Here is a 17,660-nt window from a genome sequence, read left to right on the forward strand (position 1 = left end):
AGGAATATTCATAATGAAGTTTCAAGCAACAAGGAATTAGAGGAAAGAATCACGTTGTCAAGATTCTACGAAGTTCTAGAGTCATCATCAAGATTTGAAGACTGAAGAGGAAGACAAGGATTGAAGACCGAAGACGTTACTATGCATATTATGAGAGTGGTGCTAGCTTCACGTCGAACGGATAACGAGATAAGTAAGCATATTCCCACCTTCGTTAAGTGGTTGATTTCCTTTCGTAGAGATCGTCAGGAAAAAAGGTTTTCAAAATGAATAAAAGATGTGGGTTTTCAAAATAATTCGGAGGGTTATACCTTCCTACCATTCAACGTGTCGCGGGATTCTCTCTTCACTCCTACCTGGACACATGTGTGACCCATAAAAAAGTTGTTTATTATTGAGAGCAACTTCATAAAACCTTTTCTTGTGAGGCAGAGTCGAGACTGTTGATCACTCTGAACCCGAATTTCTTTCAAGAAGGGATGGTTATTTCTCTCTCAACTTTTAAGGATGAGATTGTGTTCATATATATGTATAACTTCTTATGGATAGGTGTGCAGAATTTCTATGCCTTCTTAGCGCGTTGGATGCTATTATTTCGGAGAACTAGTAAGTTGGAAAAGTAGGTTTTGGGGTATATCTCTAGTAAGCCCTCACGAGACTATAACTCGTCCACTAGGGACACCTAGGGGTTTAAAGGCTTTTTATACATTCTAAGTGTGACCATAGCCTCGACGACACGGAGTTGTATATATTTTTAAAGTTTGTTTTGTTTGATTTGTTCGAGGACTAGCAAAGTCTAAGTGTGGGGGAATTTGTTAGGTGTCTAAAACACCTAATTTTATATCTAGTATTTATGCTTTCTCTGCGAGTGATCTTGTGAATTATGTATCTTATGATTACATTTGAGCTTATCAGGTACTTTGGAGTTATTTGGAGCAAAAGAAGAAGAAATTACTCATTTAGAGCGAAAAGGACAAAAAGATCAATTCACAGGCGAGAGATACATTGAGCAAGCTAGGTTGCGCAAGAAGGAGCTGAAGAATGTATTGTCAGTTCCACAGAACAGAACTGACAGTTGAATTGAACAGAAATTTTAAGCTGTTGGTTATTCGGAACCGACAAGCCTAATAATTTTGGATTTCCCTTATCTCAAGCAGTGGGTGCCAATATCCATTCCAGTGTATTAGATCCCATCCAGGACGAGTTCACTTTAGAACACAGAATTGGTTCTTTCCATCGAACCAGAGCTGCAAGCTTCTTTCTGCCGGCAAACCAAGGTCTGAGGTCACTACCAGAGTTTGAGCGGAGAAAATGAAGATCGAGAAGGAAGAATTTGTAATGGATTTGATGGTTGAATTTATTAAAGACATCTCGTGGTGGTTTCAGTGGGGGTCGAACAACAGTGAAGATGTGGGAGAAATTAGATCTGATGGTGGTTTGTCTGGTTTCTGAGGTTGAGAAGAGTTCTAATTCAGATGAGAAGGACTGAGAAATTGGTGATCTGTCACTGTTGGTTTGATAAATAGTTGGATGGGTTTGCTTCACAGTCAGATTCTAAGTGAGATTGAAGTGTTTAGAAGGGGGTTTTGGGTGAATTAGGCATTAAGATTGAAGAACTTGAATCCGAGAAGAAGAAATTGCTGCTGTTGGTGGTCAGAAGTTACAAGGTTGTGCCGATGCTATAGAGAACAACACAGAGAGATGGCGGAAGCAGGTTCTGATGGGTGTTTTCTTTGTGTTGGTTAATGAGCTGCAGATAATGGAAGTTGTGCATTTCGGGGAAGCGGTGTAGTTGAGCTGAATTAAAGTGTAGATGTATGTTAGGTCTACAGGGAATGTGCTAGCATTGGTGGTGACTTTGTTGAATTGCAATTGCATTGGTGGTGACTTTCTGTAAGGGACTGAATTTGCAATTGAGATGGTGAAGCTGATGATTTCGGTGCAGCTAAAGATGGTGCAGTTTGAATTGCAGTTGCAGAATCAGCTGTTAGAATGGGAAACAATGAGAGAATGGTGCAGAACAAGTACAAGAGTTGGTGATTCTGGCGAAAGAAGAGGTTGCAGTTGAAATTGGAATGGGTTTGTTGGTGAGCTAATACTGATGCAGGGAACTTGAGTTTAACTTTGGCAGTGTGGTTGAGTTGGAGATGGTCTTAATGCTGGAGTTGAATCAGTTGCAGGCAATGGCGTTGGGGAATGGCAGTTGGCATTACAGGAAAATTAGAAAGTGATATTACAGCTGAATGGAGAAGTTGGTCGATTTGTTGGTGCGGGTACTGAATGAAGCTGATGTGCAGTTGCAGGCTGAATCTGTGTTGCAGTTGCGTCATACATGGGAGTTCCAGTATTGTTTGTGCAGCTGAGCTAAGGGGTTGAGTGTTGATACAATGAATGGCTGAGTGAGATAATGGTTGCAGGTATATGTGCTGGAATACATGAACTGCAGGAACTGGAATTGATGGTTCATTGTTAGCTCGGTGTTGAATAGATGAATGCTAGGAATCAATGCAGAGGAGGAGTGAATTGTGCCGTTTACTGGTGAAGGTAGAAAGGCTGAACTAGCTTGTCGGTTCCACTAAACTGACATGCTTAGTAAACTGAGTGGGCTGTGATTGTTATTGGGCTTGGACTGAATTTCAAGAGGGAGTAGTTAAGGAGGTCGGCTGTTTGGGTTTGGTAGGCTACGACCTAATTTTGGGAGAAACATATAAAAAGAGAATTCCTTTTCCGAATATCTTATCTCTTGCTCTACTTTTTGTTCTAGGGTTTACAAACATGAAAGTTTTTCTTTTTCTTCTTGTTATGAACTCCATGAATATGAGCTAGAGTTTTATTATTGGATAATAATTAAGTTGATTTCACATAACATGGTTCTTTGATCCAATATATTAGTTTTGTCTCATAATTATCGTTCATGATTCTCTGGAAATATAGTTATATGATTGACGTATTATAACATGATTTGATTGTTTGTTTTGTCAAGTTGCAAATTGGTAGAACTTGTAATCACATCTATTGCTAGTTTAGGGTTAATCATCGAGCGATAATCCTTGAACACAGGTAGCATAAATATGGTTATAGGCTTGTAGTGATACATCCTTGTAAACATATGTGAATCGTGGCCTTTGTTAAATTGTTTGCGCAATGTATTTCGATTGCATTGATTAGCCTTGTTTCATGAATCTTAATGCTCCATGGGAACTGAACTTGATTAGCGCAAGGCGTTAGGTTATTCTTTTGGTAGAATTCATATTCGCATCTTTTAATGCGTTTGTTGATGAAATTAAGAAATTAGAGGGATATTCTTTCGATAAGGTATTCTAGGGCTTTTGATAATGAGAGATTAAATATCAATTCTAATTACTAAGACAAGAACATGTTAGTGAAGGAAAACGAAATCCTTAACCAATATCTTTACATCTTTGATTTGCTTGTTTATTTCTTTGCTTTGCTTTATTTGTTTTTAGTATAACTTAGTTTATTATAAACCAGAAATCCCCCCTTGTTCTATATAGGAAACCGAAACATATTGACAACCCAAGATCTCTCTATGAGAACGATCATTTCTTACCCTTGCTATATTATATATTTTGAGTAGTGAGAAAGTAATTTATTTTTGACGCATACGACAACGATCATTTAGAAGTTACCATTCAGTGCACCATTAGCCAAACTGCTCCTATGATGGTCATTGTTTCCAATGGTGAAAAAACTGTCAGTACTGATGTGTGTCCTCAGCTACAATGGATTATGCAGTGACATAAATTTGTAGAAGACTTGAGAATCTTACCTCTGAGAGGGTGTGATTTTGTCCTTGGAGCAGATTGGCTCGGAAAATTAGGTGATGTCCTTTCTAATTTCTCTAAGTTAAGCATTTCCTTCAAACACCATAACAAGAACATTACACTACAAGGTGCTCCACCACACACCTCCCTACTCATGATGAGTGGTTCAGCTGTCAAGAAATTCTTCTCCAAAACTACTCATGGAGTTATAGGCCACTTATTTTCTATTTCTGCCACTCCTACACATACTACAACTTCTACAGCTCTATCACCCTTGTTACAAGAGTTCAATGATATATTTCAGGAACCTACCCAACTTCCACCTCAAAGAAGTTTGGATCACAAGATTCCATTGCAGACACTTTCAACACCTGTTAACCAAAGAGCTTACAAATGCCCATACATTCAAAAATCTGCAGTTGAGCAAATTGTGCATGACATGCTTCAAACTAGCATAATTCATCCTAGCCACAGTCGTTTTACTTCTCAAATTCTCCTAGTCAAAAAGAAGGACAATTCCAGGAGATTCTGTGTGGATTACAGAAAGCTCAACAACATCACCATCAAAGATAAATTTCTCATTCCAATTGTGGATGAATTATTTGATGAGCTGAAAGGAGCAATAATCTTTACTAATATTGTTCTTAGAGATAGCTACTACCAAATTAGAGTTCATGACCTGGACATCTTCAAAACAGCATTCAAAACTCATCAAGGGCATTATGAATTCAAAGTTATGTCACTTGTCCTCGCCAATGCACCTGCTATATTCCAGGCATTAATGAATGAAAATTTTCAACCTTATTTGAGAAAGTTTGTTCTTGTTTTCTTTGATGACTGATTTGATTTGTAGATAATGGTAAAAGAGGTTCGATTCTCAGACTTGTGAAGGATATTAATTAGACTTAAATTCTAATATTAAAATAGAAAACTCACTTAAAATTATAGCAAACTCAATGAAAGATGATATCAATACTAAAAGAAACACTGAGGCTAAGATTCCACTATTTTCCAAGTTCAAAGTGATTAAACCACTACTTATATTTATGCAATTTTCTCGTTTAATTTGGTTCTAAAATATTGCAACAAGTAGATTTTCAAAAGTAGTAATTGTAAATACCAAGTATGAAGCATCAAAAGTCTTAAAACTAAGCATACTCCACCAAAATAGATCACAATCACTCAAATAAAAATCATATTCAATAATAGTTCAAGGCAAATAATCATATAATTATTGCAAATAAAAAGATAAAATAGAATATACCACTTTTTGTTGGAAAAATAGCTTCCTCTATCGCCTCAGCAATGGGGTTTAGCTCCTCATATTAATCATGATCTCAAAATATGTGTTTGTTGCTCAAAAGATGATTAAAAGAGTGAAAAGTAATAACACAGACTGTTTGCAACAGTGTATTGGTGTTGCAAAACAGCTGTTACAATGGAACTGTTACAGAAAACTGTTGACTGTTGCTTTGTCGCTGATTTTAAGACCCTAGAATACGACTGCCCTGACAGCTTAATGTTCTTCAGCTGTTAAACAACGACACTGTTCTGCGACTGTTTCCGGCGTCAATGTTCTTCGCGTTCTTCTCTTCAGCAGCAGCAGCAGAACAGAGTTTGGTAAAGCTCTGATTTCTTCTTCTCTGGCTCTCCTTAGGTTCCCAAACTCTCGACACCTCTTCTATATGACCCAAGACATCTATTTATATCAAAAATACCGATTAAATCTCTCCCAAATCTTCCAAAATCTCTTTCCTTCTCTTCACGGCCAAGTTGCGGCAATTTCTTGTTTTAGATTTCTACGCGTTTCTGAGCTTTCCTTTTTATTCTAAACTCTTCCTTAGATAGATACAAATCTTTGGGAAGGTTTACAACGTTTAATCTCTCTAAAATTCCCTAAAACAGGTCACACACGTGACTTTCCATATTTTCTGTTGTGAGAAAAATCCGTCGATTGAGCCCATCTAATCGATTTAAACACCCATATCAGATTCCTAGACCCATAAGGAGTCTATCCTATGAAAATCAGAGGTTTAATCGACCTCAAACTCCTCCAAATCACGATTGCCAAAACTGTTCTTCACTGCACTATTTTCCCGCCAAAACCTGGTTTTTGAATGTTGAAGATGGTTGCCCCTTATCCAGAGTAGGGGTTTAGCAACTGCCTGGAAATGGGATGCCCCTTAGTAATTAGGTTACCCCTTATCCAAAGTGAGAGTCCGAATAGCAAATGTCCTCCGGGTGCTTTCCGACAACTTTTCGAGCCAATTTTTTCCAAAAATGTTTATAGCCAAAAATACCTACAAATAAATAAAACACCATAATAAGTACAAAAATGAGCCCTAACAATATATAGAATCGAGACAAATCGGACACAAAAATGTCTATCAAATACCCCCAAACCTATTATTTGCTAGTCCTCGAGCAAAAATAAAATAGAAATAAAATCCTAACTCACTGTCGCAGGCATCGTCGATTGCATTTAGCGTATGCAATAAGCCTTTAAACCCCTAGGTGTCCCTAGTGGCGGAGTGTTGTCTCCGGAGGGCTTACCAGAGGTATACCCACAAAACCTTTACTCCAGACCCTAGCTATCTACACAGAACCTTGGAAGGCACTAAAGAATCTCCTTGGTTGGCATACTTATTGACTACAGGAGGAAGTACCCTGATGCGAAATTCCAATTGTTGTACACGAGTTTGCACTCAAGCATACTAAAATTCATATGAAGTGACAGAGCTCTACTCAGATAGTCGCACTATGGACATCAATATCCGGAGTCAAAACTAATCACATGGATAGATCAAGAAGATGGATATAGAAAAACATAGATGGTTTTGATGTTTACTAGGTGAACGGTGTTTCTCATATCTGTCTGAAGGCCTCCAAAATGAACCTATCCTAATGGACTGAGATACGTCTGACTAATATCAACACACTGGCATATACAAGGGAACCAGTGATTGATAATCCTAACTCTAGGTCAACACAACTGGCATATACAAGGGTTCCAGTGGTCGACTTTATTGAATTTATTCCAGTTGGTCTGATGGTCTGGTCTCTTTTTTTTTTTTTTTGTATCTCAATCACTCTAATTCACCCTAGCATTGGTAACAACTTGAATCGTGAGCCCCACCTAATCACTTAGAGAAACATAGTTTAAAAACAAAACAAAATAAAAACAGAAGTGAAAAGGACTCAACGAGATATGGTGAAACTATCATGTTATTTCTAACAGACTCTGTGCTTTTATGAATAGACTCTTTAGATGTTGCCATCTAGTCAGATTGGTTCCTCAACTCCTACAACCAAAATGCTTCCATCCACTTAGATTGGTTAGTGCCATCCTTAATAGGGATAAATTTCTAGGCTCTGGAGTTTATTTATTGCAACGAAAAGGTAACAAAAAGTTCTACCCCACCCCCAAACTTAAATCTAACATTGTCCTCAATGTTTCTAATCAAAGAACAGTACCAAAAATATAAGTAACATGAGGAAATAGTAAAGAGAGAAGTCGGAAAGATAGTACCTGGGTGAAGTGTAACCAAAAACCTACAAAAATATTATACAACATACAAAATCGCCTCGATGGTCAATCAAGGTAAACAGGGTCCTCCAGAGGGACCTCCTCAACATCACCTGTAGGAAAAGGCTCTAAAAAGGGCTTCAATCGCTGACCGTTAACCTTCGAAGAACTACTACCATCTGGTGTCTCAATCTCAACAGCGCCATGAGGAAAAACAGTACGGACCACAAAAGGACCGGTCCACCGAGAGCGCAACTTCCCGGGGAATAGATGCAAACGAGTGTCATACAGAAGAACTTTTTGACCTGGAGAAAATGACTTTCGTAAAATATTCCTATCATGCACAAGTTTCATTTTGTTCTTATACTCCTTAGCACTATCGTATGCATCTCTACGAATCTCGTCCAACTCATTGAGCTGGAGCTTTCTTTGAGCTCCTGCCTTGTCAAGTGAAAAGTTTAAGTTCTTAATAGCCCAATAGGCTCGATGCTCTAACTCAACAGGCAGGTGACATGCCTTGCCAAACACTAAACGATAAGGTGACATTCCAATGGGTGTCTTAAACGCAGTACGGTAAGCCCATAAGGCATCAGTAAGCCTCGACGACCAGTCTTTCCTATTTGGATTAACTGTTTTCTCTAGAATACGTTTAATTTCCCTATTGGAAACCTCTACCTGACCACTAGTCTGAGGGTGATATGGGGTTGCTACTTTATGGGTAATACCGTATTGTTTCATTAAAAGAGAAACGGTCTATTACAAAAGTGTGAACCTCCATCACTAATTATAGCTCGCGGCGTACCAAAACGTGTAAGTATATTCTCTTTCAAAAACTGGACTACGACCCTGTGGTCATTCGTTCTACACGGAACCGCCTCAACCCACTTAGACACATAGTCTACAGCGACAAGTATGTAAAGATAACCAAACGAAATAGGAAATGGACCCATAAAATCAATGCCCCACACATCAAAGACCTCAATCACTAAAATAGGGTTCAAAGGCATCATATTTCTACGGGAAATGGTTCCTAACTTCTGGCAACGCTCACAAGAAACACAATGACTATGGGAATCTTTAAACAACGAAGGCCAGTAAAATCCACACTGCAAAATCTTAGCAGCAGTCTTCTTAGCACTAAAATGACCCCCACATGCATGTTCATGACAAAAGGAGATAATACTAGACTGGTCACTCTCAGATACACATCTCCTAATAATCTGGTCCGGACAATACTTAAACAGATAAGGATCGTCCCAAAAGAAATGCTTAACCTCGGCTAAAAACCTAGAACGATCTTGCTTACCCCAATGTTGAGGGGTTCGACCAGTAACAAGATAATTCACTATATTTGCATACCAAGGTGATTGGGAAACAGAGAACAATTGTTCATCAGGAAAGCTATCCCTTATAGGAAGGGAATCACTAGGGGAACTAACAACTAGCCTAGACAAGTGATCTGCTACTACATTTTCTGCACCCTTTTTGTCTCTAATGTCTGGGGAAAATTCCTGTAACAATAGGATCCATCTAATCAATCTAGGTTTGGTATCCTTCTTAGATAAAAGGTATTTCAAAGCAGCATGATCTGTATAGATTATGATCTTAGAACCTAATAGGTAGGACCTAAACTTATCCAAGGCAAACACGATGGCTAAAAGTTCCTTCTCGGTAGTTGTGTAGTTCATTTGGGCATCATTCAGAGTTTTGCTAGCATAATAAATCACATGAAGTAATTTGTTTTCTCGTTGTCCTAAAACGACGCCTATAGCATAATCTGAAGAATCACACATAATCTCAAAGGGTAGGTTCCAGTTAGGTGCCTGGACTATCGGGGCAGTAGTGAGTAAAGTTTTAAGCTTCTCAAAAGCCTCTAAACAAGCATCATCAAAGACAAACTTAACATCTTTTGCAAGCAAATTGCAAAGAGGTCTAGAAATCAAGCTAAAATCCTTAATGAATCGACGGTAAAAACCTGCATGCCCTAGGAATGACCTAATATCTTTTACGGTTTTTGGGACCTGTAAAGTCTTAATAAGGTCAACTTTGGCTTTGTCTACCTCTATACCCTTTGAAGAGACGATGTGCCCTAATACAATTCCTGATTTAACCATGAAATGGCATTTTTCCCAATTAAGCACTAAATTTTTTTCCTTACACCTAGTCAACACTAATGTCAAATGATGCAAGCACTCATCGAAAGATGAACCAAACACTGAAAAATCATCCATAAAGACCTCTAAGAACCGTTCTACCATATCAGAAAATATGCTCATCATACAACGCTGAAAAGTTGCAGGGGCATTACATAGCCCGAAAGGCATGCGTCTATACGCAAAGGTACCAAAGGGACAGGTAAAAGTGGTTTTCTCTTGGTCTTCTGGGGCAATAACGATCTGATTATAACCGGAGTAGCCATCTAAGAAGCAATAGTGACTATGTCCAGCTAATCGCTCTAGCATTTGGTCGATAAAAGGAAGGGGAAAGTGATCCTTCCTTGTGACCTTGTTCAATTTCCTATAGTCAATACACACGCCATCCCGTGGTCACTCGGGTTGGGATTAATTCATTATTATCATTCTGGACTACAGTGATACCTGATTTCTTGGGGACAACCTGAACAGGGCTGACCCACTTACTGTCTGAAATTGGGTAAATAATACCCGCATCTAACAACTTAAGCACCTCTTTTCGAACTACCTCTTTCATGTTAGGGTTCAGTCGACGTTGCATCTCCCTAGAAGGTTTGGAGTCTTCCTCTAAATGAATCTGATGCATACACACAGTAGGACTTATACCCTTAATGTCTGCTATAGTCCACCCTAAAGCTTCCTTATTGTCTTGAAGTACATTTACTAGCCTACTTTCCTGATCACTATCCAAATTGGAAGCTACAATCACAGGTAAAGTCTCAGATGGGCCTAAAAACACATACTTTAGAGTATCGGGTAGTGGTTTAAGGTCCAACTTTGGGGGCTCTTCTAAAGAAGGAATTAGGGTAGTCTCAGAAACTGGTAACGGTTCGAACCTAGCTTTCCATCTATCAGTGTCTAACACAGGGGTAGAATCTAATAGAGCATTCACCTGTTCAATAGTGCTATCGTCGTCAAAATCTAAACCAAAATGGGATAGACAACTTTCTAATGGGTCTTCAGACAAGATGTTTGGTAATGACTCCTGAACTAAGGCTTCTATCATGTTCACCTCCTCAACACATGTGTCATCTAGCTCATGAGGTTGCTTACTGACATTAAAAATGTTCATCTCCATAGTCATATTACCAAAAGATAAACTCATCACACACCATTTCGACAGTTAATGATCGCATTAGACGTAGCTAAAAATGGGCGACCTAAAATCACAGGTATCTGGTTCTCTGGGTCAGGGACAGTTGGGTATCTAGACCACGAAATCCACTGGATAAATAAACTTGTCGACCTCAATAAGAACATCCTCATAACACCTCGAGGGATTTTAACAGACCTATCATCTAACTGCAGTGTCATCTGAGTAGGTTTCATTTCACCAAGTCCTAGTGTAAGTATACATGGAATGGCAGTAAGTTCACACTGGCTCCTAAGTCAATAAAGCTTTTCTACCCGGAAGTTACCTATTGTGCAAGCAATGGTAGAGAACCTGGGGTCTTTGTACTTTGGAGTTGTGGTGTTCTGAATGATTGAACTTACGTGACTAGCTAAAAAGGCTTTCTTATGGACGCTAAGTTTTCGCTTTCGCGTACACATATCCTTAAGGAACTTGGCATAAGCAGGAATTTGCCTAATTGCATCTAATAAGGGAAGGTTTATGGTAACTTGCTTAAAAACCTCCACTATGTCATTAAAGTTCGATTCCTTCTTTGTTGGTACTAATAGCTGAGGAAATGGGGCTCTAGGCCTAAAATCAGACCTTTCAGGAACCGAATTCACATCATCAGAAACTTTATCAGTCTCTTCAGCTACTGGTCCTGAGAGGTGAGATCCTGAGGGGTGAACTACAGTATGTTCACTATCGGGCATGGTTACCTTATTGTCTACAACTCTACCACTTCTAAGGGTTCTAACAGCATTCAATTGATTCGATGGTTTTGCACCTAATTCATGAACTCCTCTAGGGTTGGGTTGTGTTTGACTAGGAAACTTACCTTTTTCTCTCAAAGAATCACTTATCAGACCAACCTGGGTTTTTAACTCGGAAATAGCCTGACTATTTTCTTGTCCTATCCTGTTACTAGCTTGTAGACTCTGTTCTACGGATAACTGGAATTTTGCAGTTTGCTGAGTTAACAAGGCGAGAGATTCCTCTAAACTTAGGATTTTTTATCTGACTGATTCTGAAACTGAGCTAGTCCTGAAGGATTCTTAGTATAGCCAAAACCTGGGGGAGCATTAGAATTACTAAACTGACCTTGACTTTGGCCCTTAGACCACGAAAGGTTCGGATGGTTTCTCCAACCAGGATTATAGGTTTCTGAATATGGGTCAATCTTTTGACGGTTATCAAATCTAGTGTTATTATAAAGAGCATTGGCCTGCTCTTCAATATTCTGGCCTTCCCAAAAAGGCTCCACTCTACCACTAGTCTGGCCCACTTCTAAGGCTTCTAACCTTTTTGCTATAGCAGCAATTTTGGCATCTGATTCATAGCCTCCTTCTACCCTATTAACGTTTCCTCTACTTAAAAGAATTGTTTTCTGGGGTGCCCTACTATTTTCCCATTGCTGGGTTTTTTCGGCGATTTCATTAAAAAATTCCATCGCCGCATCAACAGTTTGGTTTTCAAATCCACCAGTGCATAGAGACTCAACCATGGTCGTTGTGGAATAATCTAAACCCTCATAAAGGATCTGAACTAGCCTAACCTTTTCTAAACCATGATGAGGACACTGGGATAATAAATCATTGAACCTTTCCAAATACCTATATAAAGATTCTCCCTCTTGTTGTGAAAATGTGCATATTTGCGTCCTAATAGACGATGTTTTGTGCCTAGGGAAAAACTTATTGAAAAAGGCAGATGTAAGTTGTTCATATGTCTCAATTGACTCGGAGTCCAAACTATACAGCCACGACTTGGCCTTATCTTTCAGGGAAAATGGGAATAACCTAAGTTTCAAAGCATCATCATCTAAGCCTCTAATTCTTAGAGTACTACAAATTTCCTCAAAATCCCTAACATGGTAATAAGGGTTTTCATTTTCTTTCCCTAAAAAGATTGGGAGCATCTGTAAGGTCCCAGGTTTCAGTTCATAGGGTGCCTCCGTTTCAGCTAACTTAATACACGAAGGACGGGTAGTCCTAGTTGGATTCAACAAAGCTTTCAAAGTTGCCATTTCTGGCGCTATCGGAGCAACAGGGATTCTCTCCTCAGTCAAAGAACGTTCAAAAACAGACTCTTCAAAAGCCGGACTTTCTAGATTAAGGTAATCGAGACGCTTCGAACTACTAGGTTTCTCTTTAACAAATCTACCTAGTGCGTCTCTTTTACGTTCAGGCATACAATAGAATTTTCTAAATTGGAAGGGTAAGCAAACACAGATCAAGGCCGACTCAACCAAATCAAACCTATTGATTTCTAGCAAACAAAAAGCATGATGGCTCCACTTAGATTGTTTCTAGACCAGCTTCTAATCCTTCGAACGGGAATTCGTTACAATTTAAGCAAACCCCTCTGGAATCAATCCGAGTTAACGTAAGTTGAATAGAGGCGAGGGAAGCTCGGTGGAGCTTTGATACCCAAGGCCTCACCGGTATTACAAGGCGGCGCAGTCACGCATTCAACTTACAGAAACCGTCAAGAACTTCGAAGTATGCTTAAAAGAGTAACCAATATTTTTCGAATGACTTTCCTGTTAAGCTCGTTACCCTATCGGTCTCGTTCTAGTCAAAATTTTAGGCTTAGGTTCGCGTAGGTTACGTGTTCCTAAAGCGGGCAAGAAGAGAACGGTGATGAAATCCGAACCCTTATCTTGTATGGCCAGGCCTTGCCCTTTACTAGAAAAATAAATGTCCGTATTCAGTCCTCAACATATATGCATACGAAGGAGTCCAGTAACTCGCTGACAGGGGATTCGCGAGTGTTTAGAATCTTACCTCCCGTTCCAGACGGGGGATGAATCGGTTGTAGTCGACTCGGGCCACTGACTCCGATGTCTAGTGTACGAACCCAAGGTGCAGAGACAATATCGTAATTGTCCTCCTTCTCTGCAAACAGTTTATATTTAAAGTACCCTTCCGTAGGGTAATAAAAAAATAATGTCCCAAAGTCCAAAAGTCCAAAAAAATAAAGAAAAATTACAAAAATAAACCCTAATACAGTTTTTTTTTTAAATAAAATAAACAAAACCCTAAACTAAAATTGTCTAAAATAAAATTGTCTTCTTTTCTGTTCTTTTTGCTTTCTTTAGCTCCAAGTCTTTATGAAATCACCAAACTCCTTGGCTCAATTTTCTTTATGATCCAGAACCTGTAGACACAAGATAAATACCCAAAAACATAAAAAGGACAAAAAATAAAAAAATAAAATAAATAAATCTAAAACCCTAAAAACAAGTCCGCGTCGGCGGCGCCAAAAATTGATGTGATTTGTAGATAGTGGTAAAAGTGGTTCGATTCTCAGACTTGTGAAGGATATTAATTAGACTTAAATTCTAATATTAAAATAGAAAACTCACTAAAAATTATAGCAAACTCAATCAAAGATGATATCAATACTAAAAGAAACACTGAGGCTAAGATTCCACTATTTTCCAAGTTCAAAGTGATTAAACCAATACTTATATTTATGCAATTTTCTTGTTTAATTTGATTCTAAAATATTGCAACAAGTAGATTTTCAAAAGTAATAATTGTAAATACCAAGTATGAAGCATCAAAAGTCTTAAAACTAAGCATACTCCATCAAAATAGATCACAATCACTCAAATAAAAATCATATTCAATAATAGTTCAAGGAAAATAATCATATAATTATTGCAAATAAAAAGATAAAATAGAATATACCACTTTTTGTTGGAAAAATAGCTTCCTCTATCGTCTCAGCAATGAGGTTTAGCTCCTCATATTAATCATGATCTCAAAATATGTGTTTGTTGCTCAAAAGATGATTAAAAGAGTGAAAAGTAATAACACAGACTATTTGCAACAGTGTGTTGGTGTTGCAAAACAGCTGTTACAATGGAACTGTTACAGAAAACTGTTGTAATTACTGTTGCTTTGTCGCTGATTTTAAGACCCTAGAATACGACTGCCCTGCACAGCTTAATGTTCTTCAGCTGTTAAACAACGACATTGTTCTGCGACTGTTGCCCGTGCGTCAATGTTCTTCGCGTTCTTCTTCTTCAGCGGCAGCAGCAGAAACGGAGTTTGGTAAAGCTCTGATTTCTTCTTCTCTGGCTCTCCTTAGGTTACCAAACTCTCGACACCTCTTCTATATAACCAAGACATCTATTTATATCAAAAATACCGATTAAATCTCTCCCAAATCTTCCAAAATATCTTTCCTTCTCTTCACGTCCAAGTTATGGCAATTTCTTGTTTTAGAATTTCTACGCGTTTCTGAGCTTTCCTTTTTATTCTAAACTCTTCCTTAGATAGATACAAATCTTTGGGAAAGTTTACAGCACTTTAATCTCTCTAAAATTCCCTAAAACAGGTCACACACGTGACTTTCCATATTTTTTGTTGTGAGAAAAATCCGTCGATTGAGCCCAGTCTAATCGATTTAAATACCCATATCAGATTCCTAGACCCATAAGGAGTCTATCCTATGAAAATCAGAGGTTTAATCGACCTCAAACTCCTCCAAATCACGATTGCCAAAACTGTTCTTCATTGCACCTATTTTCCCGCCAAAACCTGGTTTTTGAAATGTTGAAGATGGTTGCCCCTTATCCAGGGGTGCGATTAGCAACTGCCTGGAAATGGGATGCCCCTTAGTAATTAGGTTATCCCTTATCCAAAGTGAGAGTCTGAATAGGAAATGTCCTCCGGGTGCTTTCCGAAAACTTTTCGAGCCAATTTTTTCCAAAAATGTTTATTGGCCAAAAATACCTACAAATAAATAAAACACCATAATAAGTACAAAAATGAGCCCTAACAATATATAGAATCAAGACAAATCGGACACAAAAATGTGTCTATCAATGACATACTTATTTACAGCTCCAGCATGACTGAGCATTTAGAACATTTGAAGATTGTTTTTTCTCTCCTCAGACAACATCAGCTAATTGCTAAGTTGACTAAGTGTTGCTTTGGAAAACCTTCCTTGGAGTACCTTGGTCATATCATTACAGTTGATGGTGTTTGTGATGATCCAAATAAGATTGCATGTATGCAGAATTGGCCAGTCCCTAAAACCATCAAGAAGATGGGTTTTTTTTTGGGACTCACTGGTTACTATAGGAAATTTGTGAAAGGATACGGTTCCATTAGTAAACCAATAACAAGTCTTCTCTAGAAAAATTCTTTTCTATGGAGCCCAGCTGCCACTACTGCCTTTGAACAGCTCAAACAAGCAATGACTACTACTCCAATTCTGGCATTACCAGACTTCACTAAGTCATTTACTGGTGAGAGTGATGCTAGTGATAACTGTTTAGGTGCAGTACTACTTCAATAAGAGAGACCAATTTCCTTCTTCATCAAACCATTAGGTCGAAGAGCTCAAGCACTTCCCAATTATGAGAAGGAGTTTCTTGCCATTGTCATGGATGTGCAAAGATGGAGACAGTATTTGCATGGCAATAAGTTCATTATCATAACTGATCACCAAAGTATTAAATATTTTCTTAAACATAAACTAACTACTCCCTTGCAACAAAGATGGCTGATAAAACTCCTTGGTTTTGGTTATGATATTCAATACAAAAGAGGATCTGAAAATGTGGTGGTTGATGCTCTCTCCAGAAGACCGGCAGAGTCTGGTGCTTGCCTCTCATTAGTTCTCTCTACAACAACATGGGTTCAAGAAGTCACCAACAACTATATCAATGATAATAAGGCACATCAGCTCATTTCACAACTTTTACTCAATCCTGCTAGTGTTCCAAATTTTACTTATAAAGATGGAGTTTTGAGATACAAGGACAAACTCTACATAGGAGGGGAGGAAATATCAGAAACAATCTTCTTACATCCCTTCATGCTTCTTCTATTGGTGGTCACTCGGGTATCCAAGCAACTTCTGTTAGAGCTAGAACTATTGGAAAGGCATGCATAGAAACATTGTGCTTTTTTTTCTCAATGTGAGGTTTTTCAAAGAAACAAAAGTGACCACACAAATGTTGTTGGGTTACTTCAACCCCTCCCTATCCCTGAGCAAGCATGGCAGCATATCACTATGGATTTCATAGAGGGTCTCCATGTCAACAATAGGAAAAGTGTAATCATGGTGATTGTGGATAGATTAACCAAATATGCTCACTTTGTATCTCTTCAACACCCTTATACAGCTGCTACTTTGGCCAAAAATTTTCTCACTCAAGTCTTCAAATTACACGGCCTACCTTCTCCCATTGTGTCTGACAGAGACAAGGTCTTCACCAACCACTTTTGGCAAGATTTGTTCAAAGCCTTGGGGACAAGTCTCAACTTGAGTACAGCTTAACATCCTTAGACAGATAGTCAAACTGAAAGGGTTAATGCATGTTTGGAAATTTACTTGAGATGTCTCACAGGTCACAAGCCTAGCAGATGGAGTGAGTAGTTAGCTCTGGCTGAATGGTGGTACAATACTAGCTATCACACCATCTTGAAGATATCTCCATTCCAAGAACTTTATGGGCATGTACCTCCTCACTTGGATTTCCCTTCTCAAGTTACTACTTCAGTTGAGGCGATATAAATTTACCTCAAGGAAAGAGAAGCTCTTCTTGATGTCCTCAAAGAATCTCTTCAAGAGTGAATGAAGCTATATGTTGATCAGTCACGGAAAGATAGGTCCTTTAAAGTGGGTGATATGGTTTATTTGAAGATTCAACCTCACAGACAAGCTTTTATGTCCTTGCGAAAGAACTTTAAACTCCCCTCCAAGTTCTATGGGCCATTTCAGGTGTTGCAGAAAATTGGGTTAGTTGCTTACAGATTAGACCTCCCTTCTCATGCTCGCATTCACCCTGTATTTCACGTCTGTCAGCTCAAGCAACATATTGGCCGTAAGCACACTCCCTCTCCTACCTTACCAATTGTTGATCATGAAGGTGAGATTATAATGGTTCCTCAACAAGTCTTGCGCACTCGCACCATCCTCAGAGAAAAGAAATTGGTTCGTCAACTTTTTGTTCAGTGGACTAACTCATCACTGAAAAACGCTACATGGGAAGATATTTCAAATGTCACTACCCAAAATTT

General features: G+C 38.6%; 1 pseudogene; it reads left to right on the forward strand.

The window, feature by feature from the left end:
- Positions 1-12,176: 12,176 nt before the first annotated feature.
- On the forward strand, positions 12,177-12,276 carry LOC113319765 (annotated as a pseudogene).
- Positions 12,277-17,660: the final 5,384 nt, after the last annotated feature.

This window comes from Papaver somniferum, chromosome 10, assembly GCF_003573695.1.
Source record: "Papaver somniferum cultivar HN1 chromosome 10, ASM357369v1, whole genome shotgun sequence".
NCBI lineage: Eukaryota > Viridiplantae > Streptophyta > Magnoliopsida > Ranunculales > Papaveraceae > Papaver > Papaver somniferum.